This window comes from Siphateles boraxobius, unplaced genomic scaffold, assembly GCF_051911475.1.
Source record: "Siphateles boraxobius isolate OS27281-9 unplaced genomic scaffold, OSU_SipBor_1 12, whole genome shotgun sequence".
NCBI lineage: Eukaryota > Metazoa > Chordata > Actinopteri > Cypriniformes > Leuciscidae > Siphateles > Siphateles boraxobius.
In genome coordinates, this window is record NW_027508722.1 from 35293147 (window position 1) to 35306436 (window position 13290).

The window sequence follows — 13290 nt, forward strand, 5'->3', positions numbered from 1 at the left end:
TTATGATTAATAATGACTGTTTTTGATAATTTTGTGTTGAAATTATGTAATGAAATATAATTATTTAGACCCTACAGTTCTTGAAACATCAGCTGTGCCAACTTTGTTTGCATGAGCAGTTTCAAGTACAATGGGCCAGTCAAACTAGAAAGGGAAATAGTAATTTATCATCAATTTTAATTTTAAAACACAATTGCTTATACAGCCACATAACATTTATGTCACGGATTTTCAGGAACGAACCCAATTGCAGACAGTTTGCTGACACACAAGGTTTATTGATAACAAAAAGGGAAAACAAAACCCCACGAGGGAGGAAAAACAGCACAGGCAAAGCAAAAGACTAACAACAATAGACTAAGACTTAAACATAAAACTTCACAGGAACAAAATAACTATAACAAGAAAACTTCTTTGTTTAGACAGAACTCAAGACAAGGTACTCACAAGTATTACCGTGTGTGGATACGCACACAATCAATCACAATGAACCAGCACAGGACAGCAAACACAAGGGGATAATATAGGGAGAACAGATAACGACAGCAGGTGACACTGATCAGGCAATGAAGACAAGATGAGGATAACAAGGGGGCGGGGAAAGAGAACGAGACAACACAAGCACACAACCCAAAATCAAGGCCATGTGCCTGCACACAAAACATGGGTCTGTCATGATCCTGCCTCAAGACTAGAGAAAGGAAATGACAAGAGGGCAGAATCATGACAGAACCCCCACCTTAAGGAGCGGCTACCAGACGCTCCAAAAGAGGACATCAAACACGAGACATGACAGACTGGGAAACAGACACAAACCAACAAAACATGACAAATAAAAGCGACGGCATACAAGAATATACAATAATGGGGTTGGGATGCATCAATAAAAATAACAAACAAGGGAGGGGGGGTGGGGGAACAAGAAAGTTCATAGGTGGTCGACCAGGGAGGGTAGGAGGACTGGGGGTCTTGGGTTTACGGGACAAGGGTTGAGGACGAGGAATCCGAGCTGACTTGGACGGGGAGACACATGGAGAAGCCTTGGGGGAATCAGACTGGGACAGGGTGACACATGGAGAAGTGCTAGGAGAACTAGACTGGGAAGGAGACGGTACAGGACAAAAGACAGGGCAAGATGTAGGCGACTGTGGGGCGGAGAAGGGCAACACTGTGGCTGGCTGAAGAGCAGGAAAGGGGTCAGTGTACTCAGTAGCAGAACCAAAAACAGCGCTCATCATATCAGATTCAGAAGAGGCGCTACTCATGTCAGACTCTGAACCTGCGATGTCTGCAGCTGACACTGGAAACGAGTTGACGGGAACAGATCCTAGAACAGTGTTGTCTGAAACCGGCTCGGGAACAGCGCTGGCAGAGACTGGCTCGGGAACCGCGCTGGCAGAGACTGGCTCGGGAACCGCGCTGGCCGAAGCATTGCCCTCAGCAGCTGGTCCAGGAACCGTCGCAGGTTCAGGGGAAGGAAGAGACGGGGAACGGGAAGCCCCCTTCCTCCTCCTCTTTCTCCTAGGGCGGGAAGCAGAGACCATAGCCGGATCTGTGACCAGTTGGGGAAGCGCAGCAGGTGCCGTGTCGGGTAGAAGAGGAGGTTTCTCTGGGTGGGTTGACTCAGTCGCTGAGGACTCTGAAGGGGACTCCCACGAGGTCCGCCTCCCTCGTTTTCCACGAAGACCGAAGGAAGAAGATGGAATCTCAGGAGTCGTGGAGGAGCTAACCTGGTTCCCAAACGTCACGACGCCTAACAAACGACCCTCAGGAATAACAGGCAGACAGGCAGAAGGTGAAGACCTCGTGGAGGAGCCCTGCAGCTCCTCCTGACACAAACGGTCCACCACTTCCCAAAACGGACGGCGAATCAGCCCCTCCCGTTCAGTCAAAGGAGGAGGACCATTGAGACCTGCGATGAAGTATGAGTTGAGGAGGATCTCAGGCAAGAACCTCCTCCTCTCTTCCACGGCCTGGGCATACTCTCTCAACGACCTCTCTCCCTGGGGGGAAAACGGTGCCTTGCCACCCTTCATGTCGGAGGTAGTCGACAGCCACCATTGTTCAAGGGGATCAGATTGTCGCTTGGCAGAAAAAGACAAACTGTCTGCTGGGTTCTTCTTTGGCTGGTTCATTCTGTCACGGATTTTCAGGAACGAACCCAATTGCAGACAGTTTGCTGACACACAAGGTTTATTGATAACAAAAAGGGAAAACAAAACCCCACGAGGGAGGAAAAACAGCACAGGCAAAGCAAAAGACTAACAACAATAGACTAAGACTTAAACATAAAACTTCACAGGAACAAAATAACTATAACAAGAAAACTTCTTTGTTTAGACAGAACTCAAGACAAGGTACTCACAAGTATTACCGTGTGTGGATACGCACACAATCAATCACAATGAACCAGCACAGGACAGCAAACACAAGGGGATAATATAGGGAGAACAGATAACGACAGCAGGTGACACTGATCAGGCAATGAAGACAAGATGAGGATAACAAGGGGGCGGGGAAAGAGAACGAGACAACACAAGCACACAACCCAAAATCAAGGCCATGTGCCTGCACACAAAACATGGGTCTGTCATGATCCTGCCTCAAGACTAGAGAAAGGAAATGACAAGAGGGCAGAATCATGACAATTTAAACTGCATTAAACAAATATATTCATATGTGCCATTAAAAAAACATTTTGGGTGCAAACCCACATATTCAAATGTGCAATTAAAAAAAGTCCATTTTGGAACAGCGTAGATCAGTGAACTGATGTCAGTGGTGTGTGTGTGTGTGTGTGTGTGTGTGTGTGTGTGTGTGTGTGTGTGTGTGTGTGTGTGTACAACACATTTAGAATGAAATGTGCAAATTACAAAAATTCACATCCAAAATTGATAACTAATATGTGTGTGTGTGTGTGTGTGTGTGTGTGTGTGTGTGTGTGTGTGTGTGTGTGTGTGTGTGTGTGTGATGAAAACATTTTTCAAACACAGTCTTTGCAAATGAAACCATCGTCATCACAGATACGATTCTCTTCACCACCCCCTTCATCCTCTCGACTTTCCACAGATTGTTGTTTGGCCTTCCTTTCCATCCCTGTTTTATCTTTGTATCCTTTCCTCTCTGGTCCTTGCTCCTCGTCTCTTTTCTCTCTTTCTGTCTCCTCTCATTTCCTCTGCATTCCTTTCTCCTCACATGTTCTCTCACTTCCTGTCCCCTTTGCTTCTCCCTCTCTCCTCTCCGTCCTCTCACTTCCTCTCTCTTTCCTTCTCCCTCTCTCCTCTCCTCTCGCTTCCTTCTTGTTTGCCATACTCACTGCAGCCTAAATAAAATATCTACTACCATTATTACTATTGGGGGGGTCATGGTGAGAGAGAGTGTGTGTGTGTGTGTGTGTGTGTGTGTGTGTGTGTGTGTGTGTGTGTGTGTGTGTGTGTGTGTGTGTGTGTGTGTGTGTGTGTGTGTGTGTGTGTGTGTGTGTGTGTGTGTGTGTGTGTGTGTGTGCAGTGTGTGTCGCTCTCACGTCTGTGGTCATGAAGTCGTTTGAAAGACTGGTGTTCTGGATCCCTTTCAGTTTGCTTACAGAGCAAACAGGTCTGTGGATGATGCAGTCAACATGGGACTGCATTATATCCTGCAACATCTCGACAAACCTGGGACTTATGCAAGGATCCTCTTTGTGGACTTCAGTTCGGCCTTCAATACCATCATGCCTGATCTTCTCACAGCCAAACTGACCCAGCTCTCTATGCCATCCTCGATCTGTCAGTGGATTTCCAGCTTCTTGACGGACCGGCAGCAGCGAGTGAGACTGGGGAAACACACATCCAGGACTCTCAAAATCAACACTAGCGCCCCCAAGGGTGCGTTCTCTCCCCACTGCTCTTCTCCCTGTACACTAATGACTGCACTTCTAAAGACCCCACTGTCAAGCTCCTGAAATTTGCAGACGACACCACTGTCATCGGTCTCATCCAAAATGGTGACGAGTCTGCTTACAGACTGGAGGTTAAACAGCTGTCTGTCTGGTGCAGTTATAACAACCTTGAGCTGAACACGCTCAAAACAGTGGAGATGATCGTGGACTTCAGGAGGAACAGCTCAGCACTCCCCCCACTCACCATCATGAACAGCACTGTGGAAGCAGTGGAGTCATTCAGGTTCCTGGGCACTACCATCTCTCAGGACCTGAAGTGGGACAATCACATTGACTCCATTGTGAAAAAGGCCCAGCAGAGACTGTACTTCCTTCGCCAGCTGAGGAAGTTCAACCTGCCACAGGAGCTGCTGATTCAGTTCTACTCAGCTGTTATTGAGTCTGTTTTATGCACTTCCATCACTGTCTGTTTTGGTTCAGCTACCAAATCAGACATCAGGAGACTACAACGGACAGAGTGGACTGCGGAGAGGATCATTGGTGCCCCACTGCCGACCCTCCAGGACCTGTACTCTTCCAGAGTGAGGAAGAGAGCAGGTAAAATCATCACAGACTCCACTCACCCTGGACACCACCTGTTTGAACTGTTACCGTCAAGACGGCGACTCAGATCACTGGCCACAAGAACATCTCGGCACAGGAACAGTTTCTTCCCACAGGCCATTTCCCTACTGAACAGTTAACTTACCTCCCAAGGCATATGCCAGTAAGTGCAATACTCCCACTGTTTAGTGCAATATTTTATTAAGGTGATATTTATATGTAGTATTTATTTATAATATTCAAAAAACTATAAATATGTTCATAATCCGTAAATCTGTAAATGTTTATTCTGACTAAACCCAACTGTGATACTTTTATTCTCAAATTTTTATATTTTATTCTTATAATTTGTAGTACTATGTTTCTTGTTGTATTTGTATATGTGCACTGGTAGCCTCAGTACCAAAACAAATTCCTTGTGTGTGCAAGCACACTTGGCAATAAAGCTCTTTCTGATTCTGATTCATGCCTTATAATTGTTTGACACCTCGTGTATGATTGACAGGAACAGAATGTGAGGCTGATCAGACAGTCGAAACAAATGTGTGCGCCTTTCTAAAGGCCTATCATTTTTTGTTCTTTGAATTAGTCGATCATTTTAAATAAAATAAAATTCATTCATTATTTCATTATTACATAATGATTTAATTTCTATAGGCTATTGTCACGACCACTAGTCCTGCTAGTCTCCCCAATAACCCACGACGGTCGATCTCCCCCGAATACTGACTGGTTCCCGAACTACAGTTCCCACCATGCTTCACTCTTGCACTGATTCCATCCCCACCTGCGGACAATGATCATTCACACAGCTGCATCTCATCCCCAGCCCTATATAACTCACGCTCACAGCTCGCTCTGTGCGAAGTCTTGTTTCACCCTGTGTACATTTCGGAGCGGTTTCCTGACTGTTATTCTGCCCGTGTTTACGACCCTGCTTTATCTCGCCTCCGATTGTTTGCTGCCTGCCTACTGACCGCCTGCCTGTTTCCTGGATCTTGTCTTGTCAGCTGCCTGCCCTGATCTCCTGCCTGGTTACCTTTACGCGGTTGTCTGCCCTGCTCCACTGTTCTCGCTGGTACTGACCCTTGCCTGTCGACCTTGTTTAATCTGAATAAACCGTTTGCAAATGGATCTGACTGAGTCTGATGAATCGCAACAGAAGACTTTGCCAAAAGAAGATCCAGCAACGGTATCTGCGTGGTCAGCTGCTTCCTCCGCTCAAGCCAATCAGCTCGCTGCTCACCATCACCAGCTAAAGCACTTAACCTTGTTACCCGAAATCTGATTCAAGCGGTCCGAGCACTACAGACCTCGTCCACCGACCCATCTCAGGTACCAGTGCGTCCTTCTGCTGCCCACGCTCCAGAGCCCCAACCCCCCGCGGGCACAAACCCTCGCCTTGCTCTTCCCGAGAAGAACGACGGGAACCCAAGCAAATGCAAAGGCTTTATTCTCCAGTGCTCGATGTATCTGGCACAACAATCCATGTCTTATTCCAGATGACAGCAAAAACGCCTTTGTTTTCTCGCAGCTCACCGGTCTTGCTCTAGACTAGTTCACAGCAGTATGGAGGTGGGATGGTTCCTCTTTCCCTACGTTCGCCGACTTCCTTCAGAAGTTTCGGGCTGTGTTAGCTGGCCACTTCCGTCTCCACTGTCCCTCACGACCACCTCTGAGAGATGTAGCTCCGGTGAGTTTGACCATTGATTCTCTCAATCCCAACTCTTGTGTGTCGGTACCCCTTGAGTTCATCAATAATGGCCAAGCAGTAGTCACATCCACTTTAATTGATTCTGGAGCCGCTGTTAACTTCATGTCCCGAGATTATGCCATGAACCACAAGATTGCTCTGATTTCCTGTTCCTCTCCCCTCACAGTCGAAGCAGTCGATGGGCGGCCGCTAGGTTCCGGTCTGGTCACCCACATCACTCAAGAGGTTCCATGCGGACCGGAGTCCTTCACCATGAGACCATTCAATTCTTTGTATTCCACGCCCCACACACACCTGTCATCCTGGGCCTGCCCTGCCTCCGCAAGCACGACCCACACATCCAGTGGGCAACAGGTCAAATCATCTGCAGGGGGAAGAACTGTCACGCTACCTATCTCACCACTGTCACACCCTTATCCGTCCTAAGCATCATTGAGCCCCAAGACAACGCTGTTATGAACCACCTCCCATCCATGTATCACGATCTGTCAGAGGCCTTCAGCAAGGCAAAAGCCTCAAGGCTTCCTCCTCACCGTACCAACGACTGTGGCATCGATCTGGTGCCAGGTACCACGCCTCCCAAAGGCCGCATCTTTCCGCTCTCTCAACCTGAGACCGAGGCCATTCGAAGATATATTGAGGAGGAACTGGCGAAAGGCTTTATTCGACCTTCAACGTCCCCTGCATCGGCTGGATTTTTCTTTGTGCAAAAGAAAGACGGCGGCCTCCGACCCTGCATCGATTACAGAGCTCTCAATGACTGCACGATCAAGTTCCGCTACCTCCTACCCCTAGTGCCTGCTGCCTTGGAGCTCCTTCGCAAGGCCAGATTCTACACCAAACTGGATCTGCGGTGTCCCTATAACCTGATCCGTATTCGCGAAGGGGACGAGTGGAAAATTGCCTTTTCCACCTGCACAGGGCACTACGAATACCGGGTTATGCTGTTCGGCCTGGCAAACAGTCCAGCGGTCTTCCAGTCCTTCATCAACGATGTGTTCCGAGATATGCTCCACCGAACTGTCATCGTCTACATTGACGACATTTTAGTCTACTCAGACAACATAAAAGACCACATCCAGCACGTCCGGGCAGTCCTTCAGAGACTCATTCAGCACCAACTCTACGCCAAGATCGAGAAGTGCGAGTTCCACCAGACCTCTACCACCTTCCTGGGCTATATCATCAGCCAAGGTCAAGGCAGTTTTGGACTGGGCGCAACCCACCTCCCTGAAGGCGTTACAACGCTTCCTTGAGTTTGCGAACTTTTACCGCCGGTTCATCAGAGATTTCAGCACGGTGGCTGGGCCTCTGACCTCTCTGGTGCAAAGGATCACGGTGCGTCTCCCTTGGAGTAAGGACGCAACTCACGCCTTCAATCAACTCAAGCAACGATTCACCACGGCTCCCATCCTGCATCATCCCAATCCTGAGTTACCGTTTGTAGTTGAGGTGGACGCCTCTAACACTTGGGTGCCATCCTGTCCCAACGGCAAGGATCTCCCTCCAGGTTATACCCCTGCGCCTACTACTCCAGGAAGCTCAGTGCAGCAGAGCGGAACTACGATGTGAGTGATCGTGAACTATTGGCCATGAAAGCCGCTTTCGAGGAGTGGTGGCACTGGCTGGAAGGAGCCTCACACCTCTTCACGGTACTCACGGATCACAAAAATTTAGAGTACCTCCGTACAGCCAAGAGGTTGAATCCCAGACAGGCCAGATTTACATTTACATTTACATTTAGTCATTTAGCAGACGCTTTTATCCAAAGCGACTTACATTTGAGGATTAAACCAAGCTAGTCATCATGGAGAGGCAAAAACAACGCAAGAAGTGCTCAGAATACAAAGTTCAAACATTGCTCAGAGTAGCATAAACCAGACAAGCGAATATTTCAAGAAAAAGGTTTTTTTTTTATTTATTTTTTTTATGTTAAGTGCTCACGGAAGAGATGAGTTTTCAGCTGTCTTTGGAATGCTGTCAGGGATTCTGCATTCCGGACGAGGGTGGGTAGGTCATTCCACCAGCATGGAACAGTGAATGAGAATGTTTTGGACAGTGATTTTGTGCCTCGCTGTGAAGGCACCACGAGCCGTCGCTCCTTGGCCGATCGTAGGCTTCTCGTAGGGATGTAGACCCGTAGGAGCGAGTGAAAGTAGGAGGGAGCTGAGCCGGTGGACAATCTGTAAGCAAGTGTCAGCGCCTTGAACTTGATTCGAGCAGCCAATGCAGGGAGATGAACAGCGGAGTGACGTGGGCTCTTTTGGGCTCGTTGAAGACAAGAAGAGCAGCAGCATAAGATGGTCGCTGCTCTTCAGTCGGTTCCAGTTTACGGTCACTTACTGTCCCGGGTCTAAGAATACCAAGGCGGATGCTATGTCTCGTCAACACGACCCCGACCTGTCCTTCCAGACCCCTGAAACAGTCCTGAACCCTGACCTTGTCCTTGCCCTATCCAGTGGGACATCGAAACCGAGCTCAGTCAGCCCAACGCCCTGAATGGAAGTTCCCCCCAGAATGTCCTCCCAATAGGGTTCATGTCTCCGAGGCTTTCTGGAGAAGGGTCATGGAACATGTACACGGCGTTCCCCAGCTCTGGGCACCCGGGAATCACGGCCACCACCCAACTCCTCCAGAATCACTATTGGTGGCCCACATTAGTCCCCGACGCCAACCAGTTCTGTAAACTGTAATACCCAGAAGGCATCTCGACTTCTGCCCGCCGGTCTACTCCAACCCCTTCCGGTCCCACATCGTCCCTGGTCAAATATCGCCATCGACCTTGTCACCGACTTGCCTCCCTCCGATGGTTACACCACCATCCTCACTGTGATCGACCGGTTCTCCAAGTCCTGTCGCCTCATTCCACTCGCCAAACTCCCCACTGCCCTGCAGACGCCAGAACACCTCTGCAACTTAGTGTTCCGGTTCTACGGACTGCAAGACGACATTGTGTCCGATAGGGGTCCCCAATTCACCTCTCTAGTCTGGCCAGCCTTCTTCCAGATGCTCCAGGTCAACGTAAGCCTCACGTCCGGGTACCATCCCCAGGTCAATGGACAAGTCGAACGCCTCAACCAGGAGAACATCCGGTTCCTTCGGTCCTACTGCCACCTTCATCAAGAGGATTGGAGTCGGTACTTGATGTGGGCTGAGTACGCCCAGAACTCCCTGCAAAAACCTTCCACGGGCCTGATTCCATTCCAATGTGTCCTAGGTTTTCAGCCACCCCTGTTCCCATGGTCCGGTGAACACACGAACGTCCCCTCCGTGGGGACCTCGCACACACTCATCTCCAACGGGCCATCAACCGCTGCAAGAAACAAGCCGATCGACACCGCCGACTCAACCCTGAGTACCAACCCGGTCAATGGGTCTGGCCCTCCCCTCGAGACCTCCGCCTTCGGCTCCCCTGCAAGAAGCTCAGCCCGAGGTATGTGGTTCCATTTAAAATCCTTCGGCAGATCACCCCAGTGTCTTATCGTCTTGCCCTGCCTGACCACCTTCGTATTTCTCCGACTTTCCATGTCTCGGTGCTCAAGCCGGCCACAACCCCCAGCGAGGAGAGATAGGAGAGGCCCGCGGAATCCACTCCTCAACCCCTCCTAGTGGAAGGCTAGGAGACCTATCAGGTGCACCAACTACTAGACTCCAGGAGCCGGGGGGGCCGTCTCCAGTTTCTCATTGACTGGGAGGGGTTTGGCCCAGAGGAACGGTCATGGGTCAATGCCAAAGACATTCTGGATCCCACGCTCACCCAGGAATTCCATCTTAACCACCCAACAAAACCGGCTCCTCGACCACGTGGTAGACCCCGTCGTCGCCAGCATTCTCGCGCCGGGAGTCGCTCGCAGGGAGGGGGCTCTGTCACGACCACTAGTCCTGCTAGTCTCCCCAATAACCCACAACAGTCGATCTCCCCCGAATACTGACTGGTTCCCGAACTACAGTTCCCACCATGCTTCACTCTTGCACTGATTCCATCCCCACCTGCGGACAATGATCATTCACACAGCTGCATCTCATCCCCAGCCCTATATAACTCACGCTCACAGCTCGCTCTGTGCGAAGTCTTGTTTCACCCTCTGTACATTTCTGAGCGTTTTCCTGACTGTTATTCTGCCCGTGTTTACGACACCTGCTGTATCTCGCCTCCGATTGATTGCTGCCTGCCTACTGACCCCCTGCCTGTTTCCTGGATTTCGTCTTGTCTGCTGCCTGCCCTGATCTCCTGCCTGGTTACCTTTACGCTGTTGTCTGCCCTGCTCCACTGTTCTCGCTGGTACTGGCCCTTGCCTGTCGACCTTGTTTAATCTGAATAAACCGTTTGCAAATGGATCTGACTGAGTCTGATTAATCGCAACAGCTATATTTTTAAAAATAGAGTCGGCTCTTCAGATATGCGAGCCAGCTCTCGTCGTTCACCTACAAGAGCCGGCTCTTAGAGCCGACTCATTCGCGAACGACCCATCACTACAATTTTGCCTGATATCACCCTACTGTATAGGCCTACAAACACACACACATATTAATTTTAAATATCTAATAACTATTAACTATTGAATATAAAATATTTATGTAAAAATAAATAGAAATTAATTTATACTATAAATAATGATAAAGCATTAGTTTTAGTTTGCTGTATTGAAATCAGGATTTTGACCTTTTAGTCTCTGTGTTTGAACTGCAGCAATGATGATAATCACAATAATAAATAAAAAGTTGCTTTATCATATTTTCTTTTCATAGGCTAAAATTCACATTTCAAAAAATGTATAGAAAAAAACTCAAGAAACAAAAAGAAAGAGAAAGGCAGTGATATACAATATTTCATCACAAGTGACTATTATCTTAAATATTCAGAGAGAACCACAGAAATATCACTTCATATGGGATCTGACAAAAATGTAAATTCTTTGATCCAAAAATGGTAATTCTAATTAAAAGTCTAGAAAATCAAAAGGTTTGACCGTAATGGGAGCTGGTTTTATTTGTTGGGATTTAAGTCTTTGTCGATGGACTGAATTGGAGACTATTGGATAAGTCGACTAGCCTGGGAAAATCCAGACGAACTTCCGGCAAATTTAGATTTGCTCTGCAAGTTAGTCTGGCGAAGTGCCCATTCAAGCCAAGCTTATTTCCAATCTTTCCAAATCGACGCACCACTCACAAACGTTGAGGTGGGCTTTACAAGATGACGATCGATCAGATTGGTTTTAAGGTCTATCCAATTGCGCCCAGGGGCATTTGAGCGACGTCTGTTGGTGACGCCCCTTTGGGAAAAGGGCACTAGACAAAGCAGGACAAACGGCTCCAGGGAAAGATGAAGTATGTTATTGTATGATTAAGCATTTAAGTGTAGAAGGGTATGGAAAAATTATTGATGTTGTACAACAGAGTGTGGATAGAGGGAATAATACCAGGGAGTTGGAAGGAGGCTATAATAATTCCAATAAGGAAGCCAGGAAAAGATGTCAGTAGACCTGGAAGCTATAGACCAATTGCCTTGACGTCCCATATCTGTAAGATAATGGAACGTATGGTGAATGAGAGATAAATATACTTCTTGGAGAAAAGAGAAATGGTGGCTTCATATCAAAGTGGTTTCAGGAAGGGAAGGAGTACTATGGATTCAGTGATTAGGCTAGAAGATGAAATTAGGAAGGCTCAAATAAATAAAGAGACAATGGTTGCAGTAGTTTTCGATGTGGAAAAGGCATATGATATGTTATGGAAGGAAGGATTGCTAATTAAACTGAATCTAATGGGTGTTGGAGGGAGAATATTTAATTGGATTATGGACTTTTTAAATGAAAGAACTATTCAGGTGAAGATAGGAGCAGAATTATCAAGTCAATATATGGTAGAGAATGGGACACCTCAGGGGAGTGTAATAAGTCCAACTTTATTTTCCATTATGATAAATGATGTATTTGTAGACATTCCAACTGATATGTCAATTCAATTCAAGTCATCCTCATTTATATAGCGCTTTTAACAATGTAGATTGTTTCAAAGCAGCTATACAGAGATAAACAAATAATTTAAGGTAACAGAGATTGGTTTGGTTTTATAGTGGTTCTTGAAAAATGTTTTTTCCAGCTAAAGTTAGTTTTGATTGATTCACTTGCGTCTAAATGATCATTTGTTATTAAATTAGGGGCCGCTAAGACGACACCGTTCTCTCTAAACAGACTTTAAACGTAAACCTGTGATAGACGCTGATGGCGTTCACATGCGCATTAAGAATTGATTCTATAGTTATGTCCGTTTGAATATATGTGCGCAGGTTTGTAATTCCTTTCAAACCATGCCTAAACAAACTACTTGTCTTGTCTATACATTTTGATGCAGAATTTTATTTTATCTTATCACTTTGGGTAGGTACGCGAACCGAAAAATTCCACAACGCTTTATCTGTAGAGTTGTATAGGGATCCTCCATAGGGAGAGGCTAGTTGGCACTTCAGCACTGCATTGTCATCAGGTCCAGGCAAAAGTCCTTCGTCAGATCTGGAAATGGCCTGGATCCGGCAGGCTGCGGGAAAACCTCGGGATAAACAAAGACACTAAAATTAGCGTAGATGCCATTCTTCTTATGATGTAACGAGTACATCATTATTTAAGGGAAGTGTTCCCAGTTCCGGCTGACCTAATCTAAGCAGGCTAATATTGAATTATAGAAGTCTATAGAGTGTTATGTGAATGCTAGGTCAAAGAGATGTTTTTAGTCTAGCTTTGAACTGACAGACTGTGTCTGCTTCCCGGACAATGTTAGGAAGATTGTTCCAAAGTTTTGGTGCTAAATAGGAAAAGGATCTACCGCCAGCAGTTGATTTAGATATTCTAGGTATTATCAACTGGCCAGAGCTTTGAGATCGCAATAGACGTGAAGGACTATAATGCGTTAAGAGCTCGCTCAAGTACTGGGGAGCTAAACCATTTAGTGCTTTGTAAGTAATCAGCAATATTTTAAAATGTATACAATGTTTAATAGGGAGCCAATGCAGTGTTGACAGAACCGGGCTAATATGGTCGTACTTCCTGGTTCTGGTAAGAACTCTAGCGGCTGCGTTTTGAACTAGCTGTAGTTCGTT

General features: G+C 47.1%; 1 protein-coding gene across 1 annotated transcript in view; it reads left to right on the forward strand.

The window, feature by feature from the left end:
* The window catches only part of LOC143727017 (uncharacterized), a 122339-nt gene that overhangs the window by 13336 nt on the left and 95713 nt on the right, over positions 1-13290 (forward strand). The gene's annotated exons all lie outside the window — the stretch shown is intronic.